Source organism: Chiloscyllium punctatum, chromosome 19, assembly GCF_047496795.1.
Source record: "Chiloscyllium punctatum isolate Juve2018m chromosome 19, sChiPun1.3, whole genome shotgun sequence".
Classification (NCBI taxonomy): Eukaryota; Metazoa; Chordata; class Chondrichthyes; order Orectolobiformes; family Hemiscylliidae; genus Chiloscyllium; species Chiloscyllium punctatum.
The window spans coordinates 44,597,461-44,604,700 of NC_092757.1; the positions used below are offsets into that span (position 1 = coordinate 44,597,461).

Sequence of the window (7,240 nt, forward strand, 5' to 3'; positions counted from 1 at the left end):
GATGTCAATTAGATCGAAATATTCATCACCATTTGTGCCATTATTAGGCCGATCTGTTTGTGAAGGCTTCGGATGTTAGAGAATAAGCCTTGATTTTTGTACCTGGCATTTTAAATACTCACTCTTTACACTTATCTTATTATTTGCTGCTGATGTGTAATAATCATCATTACAAGGATTGAACTTGATGTGTTTGCTGACCCATTCTTCCTGCCTTAACCATATCGATCCAGTGTTGTATGAACTCGACCGGTGAGTGCAGATATTGTAAAACACCCTTCACCTGACAAGCCCTCACCACAACGTTGTTGCTTTCAGACCCTATCCACACCACTAGTTAGACAACAGGGGAACGCTGACAGCGATCAGGGAAGTGTGATCATCGAAAGTGAGGCATCACTTAACAAAAACCACCGGTTTGTGCTCTTCAATAAAATACTTGCTGCTTTGGTGTTCCTGGTGCGTTTGCTCCAATCTCAAGCAGTAATGATGTGTTTGTGTATTGGGGGAAGAAGTTGAACAATGAAATTGGGCAAGAAAAAGTGAGACCGAGAGACTGAGTGAGTAGTTAAAAGGACGTTGCTTGATGAATGGGAGTGTGAGAGTGCGAAGCTGTGAGCAACCTCTGGTGGCTGCAAAAGCCTACTGCACCTGGTATTCCCAGGCGGTCTCCCATCCAAGTACTAACCAGGCCTGAGTCTGCTTAGCTTCCGAGATCAGACGAGATCGGGCGTTTTCAGACTAGTATGGCCGTAGGCACAGCCTGCTTCCATTTCTGCTTCCTTAAAGGCGCACACTGCTGCATTTACAACAACATTTTGCCATTCAATCGTACTGCACAAAAACATTTCTTTTTCCTTTACCTTTCTATTTTCCCATCACCATCTTCAGTTCCTCTACTTCACCCTAGACACACACACACACACACACGTTTATTACACAACAGGATCAACTCTTTCACACTCACTCCACTCCATTTCATTACATGCCCATCCAAACTGCTTCACAAATAAACTCCTTTCCAAATTATAACCACAGCAACGTACACACACAACGCTGTTTAGCCCCTACAACCTCTGCCTCCATTCAAACATCATGGCTCAGCTCTTGCCCAACTTCATATACAAGCCTCTGGCCCTTGGTACCTTTGCTTCACAAACATTTATTTCCCTCACATTTCAATAGAACAACTCATCCAGCATCCACTGCGCTTTGTCAGAAAATTATGGCTAAAATCCACCATCCGATGTGTGCACGATGGCTTCCTCACATCTCTATGCAACCCTCTGGCCCTAAGTCTCACGTTATGTTCCTTCATTCTACAATCCCCAACCAGTAGAAATCATTTATCGTTATCCACCTTCTCTTTTCCTATTCATGTCTTCGAGACTTTCATCACACCACCCATTAACATTCTCAATTCTACAGACCACAGGCCTAAATGATATGATCTCTCCTTCCATCTTAACCATGCAAGTCCAGGTATCATTCTTGTCAATCAATATTCTACTCCTTTCAGAAGGTGTGCGGCCCAGATCCGCTCACAGTACTCCAAGTGGGGTCTATCTAACCAGGGTTTTGTAGAACTGCAGCATAACTTCGGCATCCTTCTACTCCAGTCCTCTACTTAAAAAGGACAGCAATCTGTTCGCTTTCTGGATTATTTTCTGTACGTGTCCGTGACATTTTAAAGTTGTGTGCACCTTAAACCCCAAGTCTCCTTGGACATGCACTTCATACCATCCAGAAAAATACCTTGATCTGTCCCTTCTTGATCCAAAAATGGATAGCCTCACTATTGCTTTCATTCAAATGCTTTTGCCACAGTTTTGCTTATTGACTTAATCTATCAATATCCCCTTGCAATTTTATGCTGTCATCTACACTGTCTACAATACAGCCTAATTTATGCAGCCACAAATTATGATATGACTTCCTGTGCCATTATCCATTCCCTCAACAAATAACATCAATAATTGAGGCCCTAACACAAGTCCGTGTGAGACATAACTGGTTCCATCCTGCCAATTGACTACCTACCCATTCTCTCTCCTTTCTGGCGCCTGCCTCTCAAACAATCTCCGAGCCCTGTCAGGAATTTGCCCTCAATTCTCTTGGCTTCTACCTACTTAAGTGGGCTTTGTCAAATGCATTCTCGAAGTCCATGTAAACAACATCTATGGACATTATTCCCTGACAGCTACCTTAGTCCCCTCTTCAAACCCTCTGCAATGAATTTGTCAGGCACGACCTACCTGTCATGTGGCTCTCCCTGGTTAACTCAACAATTTGAGGTGCTCACTTATCCCAGCCTTGATTATAGACTCCAACAAATTCCCTGCCATAGGTGCTAAGCTCCATGCTCTGCAATTCCCGAGTTTTCCGGGTTCTCCTCTCTTAAAAAGCGCGACTGACATGTGCAACAATCCAATCCGGAGGGGCGACTCCTGGATCTCGGGAATTCTGAACGATTACAGTTCGGGATTCTATGAGGCGCTTGTCGATTTGTTTTAACACCCACCGATGGAACCCGCCTAATCCCAGGCATTTGTCACCCTTTGATTCCAGTCATTTCCTCATTATCGATGTTTTATTCACCTTCATTTTATTTGGTTGCTTTTCCCGATCCACTTTTCATTTCACCGGGACTTCTGGCAAGCTATCCTCCTTTTCTCCTGAAAATACCGAGGTAAGGGGAATGATGGAACATCTCGACCATTTACAATGTCCCCACCTTCTCCTGACCACCCGCTTTCCCTTTAGGGCAGCGGAACATTTCTTCTCGATTTTGATGTCCCTGGAAAGATTCCGATCAAAATTCCTTTTGGGAGCTCTTTTACACTGCTTTGTGTCTTTCCTGCTCTCTGGATCTTTCCCAATCAGCAGGATCTATGCTGATATTTTTGTCCATGACTGTTTTCTTCTGTGAAGCAGAGCTTTCCCTCTCAGGGGTATCAACTGGTTTCCTATTGTCTTCAATGTTTCTTTAAACATCCTCCCGTCATCTTCAGTTCTTTTAGCCATCAGCAGATTTTCCCACCTTATTGTGGACGGTCTCTGTCTCATCTCAGTCAAGGCGGCTTTACCGAACTCTCCAACTCCAGCAGCATAGAACATAGAACAACACAGCACAGAACAGGCTCTTCAGCCCACAATGTTGTGCCGAACATTTGTCCTAGCTTAAGCACCTATCCAATTGCCGCTTAAAGGTCACCAATGATTCTGACTCTGCCACTCCCACAGGCAGTGCATTCCATGCCCCCACCACTCTCTGGGTAAAGAACCTACCCCTGACATCCCCCCTACACCTTCCACCCTTCACCTTAAATTTATGTCGCCTTGTAACACTCTGTTGTACCTGGGGAAAATGTCTCTGTCTACTCTATCTATTCCCCTGATCACCTCATAAATCTCGATCGAGTCACCCCTCATCCTTCACCGTTCCAATGAGAAAAGGCCTAGCACTCTCAACCTATCCTCGTATGACCTATTCTCCATTCCAGGCAACATCCTGGTAAGTCTTCTCTGCACTCTCTCCGAAGCTTCCACATCTTTCCGAAAGTGAGGCGACCAGAACTGCACACAGTCCTCCAAATGTGGCCTCACCAAGGTCCTGTACAGCTGCAACATCACTTCACGACTCTTGAACTCAATCCTTCTGCTAATGAACGCTAATACACCATAGGCCTTCTTACAAGCTCTATCCACCTGAGTGGCAACTTTCAAAAGATCTATGAACATAGACCCCAAGATCCCTCTGTTCCTCCACCTTACTAAGAACCCTACCATTAACCCTGTATTCCGCATTCTTATTTGTACTTCCAAAATGGACAACCTCACACTTGACAGGGTTGAACTCCATCTGCCACTCCTCAGCCCAGCTCTGCATCATATCTAAGTCCCTTTGCAGCCGACAACAGCCCTCCTCACTATCCACAACTCCACCAATCTTCGTATCATCTGCAAATTTACTGACCCACCCATTGACTGCCTCTTCCAAGTTATTAATAAAAATTACAAACAGCAGAGGACCCAGAACTGATCCCTGCGGAACTCCACTTGTAACTAGGCTCCAGGCTGAATATTTACCATCTACCACCACTCTCTGACTTCGACCTGTTAGCCAGTTCTCTATCCAACTGGCCAAAATTTCCCTCTATCCCATGCCTCCTGACTTTCCGCATAAGCCTACCATGGGGAACATTATCAAATGCCTTACTAAAATCCACGTACACTACATCCACTGCTCTACCCTCATCCACATGCTTGGTCACCTCCTCAAAGAATTCAATAAGACTTGTAAGGCAAGACCTACCCTTCACAAATCTGTGCTGGCTATCCCTAATCAAGCAGTGTCTTTCCAGATACTCATAAATCCTATCCTTCAGTACCCTTTCCATTACTTTGCCTACCACCGAAGTAAGACTAACTGGCCTGTAATTCCCGGGGTTATCCCTATTCCCTTTTTTGAACAAGGGCATAACATTCGCCACTCTCCAGTTCCCTGGTACCACCCCCGTTGACAGTGAAGACAAAAAGATCATTGCCAACGGTTCTGAAATTTCCTCTCTTGCTTCCCACATAATCCTAGGATATATCCCGTCAGGCCCGGGGGACTTGTCTATCCTCAAGTTGTTCAAAATGCCCAACACATCTTCCTTCCTAACAAGTATCTCCTCTAGTTTACCACTCGGTTTCACACTCTCCTCTTCAACAATATGGTCCCTCTCATTTGTAAATACTGAAGAAAAGTACTCATTCAAGAGCTCTGCTATCACTTCCGACTCAATACACAGTCTTCCACTGCTGTCCTTGATCGGACCTACCCTCGTTCTCGCCATTCTCATGTTTCTCACATACGCATAAAAGGCCTTGGGGTTATCCTTGATCCTAGCCGCCAAAGATTTTTCATGACCTCTCTTAGCTCTCCTAATCCCTTTCTTCAGCTCCCGCCTGGCTATCCTGTATCCCTCCAACGCTCTCTGAACCTCAATTCCTCAACCTTATGTAAGCCTCCTTCCTCCTTACAAGACATTCAACCTCCCTTGTCAACCAAGGTTCCCTCACACGACCATCTCTTTCCTGCCTGACAGGTACATACATGTCGTATCTGTTCCTTGAAAAAGCTCCACATTTCCACAACATCCTTCCCTGACAGCCTATGTCCCCAACTTATGCTCCTCAGATCCTGTCTTACAACATCGTATTTACCCTTCCCCCAATTGTAAAACCTACCCTGTTGCACGCACCTATCTCTCTCCATAACCAAGGTGAAAGTCACAGAACTGTGGTCACCATCACCAAAATGTTGATCCACTAACAAGCCCATCACTTGTCCCGGTTCGTTACCAAATACAGCAGATACATGCTTTGTGCTTTCAAACACTGCCTTGAACTTGATAGTGCTATCATCGCTATATGATAAGTGGGCACGCACAACTAGCTCACTCATTAATTCCAAATCATTACTCATTACTAAATCCAATACTGCTTGTCCACATGAAGCATATAGGACATAATGCAGTGAGAAACAGTACCGGCAATACACCAGACATGCACTACCTTTCTGACAAATGCTTGACTACCTCTAAATCTGTGTTCACGTTAAAATCCCTCATGAGTAGCACTCTGGCTTTGTTACATATTGGATGCTGCCTGAACTGCTGTGCTCTTCCAGCACCACTAATCCAGTATTTGGTTTTCAGCATCTGCTGTCATTGTTTTTACTTTGTTACATATTGCCTAGTTTTGTGCATTTTTACCATCCAGGACTTCAGAGCTGCTACCAGGCGGTCTGTACATAACACCCATTACAATTTTAGGATTTTGACTATTCCTCAGTTCCACCCACACGGTCTCCACTGAATGCGTTTCCTTCATTATGTCCTCCCTCATCATTGACAGAATTTTGTTTCTCATCATGGAGGCTACTCCACCACCTCTGCCATTTTCCATATCCGTCCTATACCACTATCCTATAACCTCGGTCTTCACAATTATCCTTCTGGAGACCACCTTTTGCTTTGCTCAATCTGCAGCACACTCTCCGCGGTCAATATCTCACACCAGAGAGCTCCACCATTCAAACTGATGACCATCGATGCACCTCAACTGCACCTCCCTTTCAGAATTCCCTGAGATATCAAAACCCCATACACTGACACTGAAGTATCCTCAACAGTAGAACCCACACCACTCTCTGGAGAATATCATTCTAAAGATTAACAACACAATAACTGTCGAAAGTTCACCTCATCTCAGTCTGAAATTATAGGAAATACAGTCTGAAAATCCAAGTCATTGGCACCTATTGCTTCTGCTTTATCCACCCGACTGTTAATGAACACAACATTCTCTTGTATTTAGTCCAACAGGAGTTCCCTTTCCTCAAAGCATCTTGACAGTGTCTTCAAATTGTATGATTATCTTAGTGCACGGTTAAGATTTCCAAAGTAATATCCTTACTCACGAACGTCCTTCTGTCATCCTTAAATGTCAGGGGCTACTCCTCTTTCCAAATCCTACCTTACTATTGCTAATAGTCTGCACTCTGGAAATGTTATTTCTCTACCTTGGTCAACTTGTAACTAAGGCACAGTGATGTCAATTAGATCGAAATATTCATCACCATTTGTGCCATTATTAGGCCGATCTGTTTGTGAAGGCTTCGGCTGTTAGAGAATAAGCCTTGATTTTTGTACCTGGCATTTTAAATACTCACTCTTTACACTTATCTTATTATTTGCTGCTGATGTGTAATAATCATCATTACAAGGATTGAACTTGCTGTGTTTGCTGACCCATTCTTCCTGCCGTAACCATATCGATCCAGTGTTGTATGAACTCGACCGGTGAGTGCAGATATTGTAAAACACCCTTCACCTGACAAGCCCTCACCACAACGTTGTTGCTTTCAGACCCTATCCACACCACTAGTTAGACGATTGTTAGAAAACAGGGGAACGCTGACATCGATCAGGGAAGTGTGATCATCGAAAGTGAGGCATCACTTAATAAAAACCACGGTTTGTGCTCTTCAATAAAATACTTGCTGCTTTGGTGTTCCTGGTGCGTTTGCTCCAATCTCAAGCAGTAATGATGTGTTTGTGTATTGGGGGAAGAAGTTGAACAATGAAATTGGGCAAGAAAAAGTGAGACGAAGCGAGTAGTTAAAAGGACGTTGCTTGATGAATGGGAGTGTGAGAGTGCGAAGCTGTGAGCAACCTCTGGTGGCTGCAAA

At 44.3% G+C, this 7,240-nt stretch overlaps 1 non-coding gene across 1 annotated transcript; it reads right to left on the reverse strand.

Annotated features, from left to right (window-relative positions):
- Positions 1-639: 639 nt before the first annotated feature.
- LOC140491709 (5S ribosomal RNA) lies at positions 640-758 on the reverse strand. Its single transcript, XR_011963381.1, has one exon. It is a non-coding gene; the product is annotated as a 5S ribosomal RNA (ribosomal RNA).
- Positions 759-7,240: the final 6,482 nt, after the last annotated feature.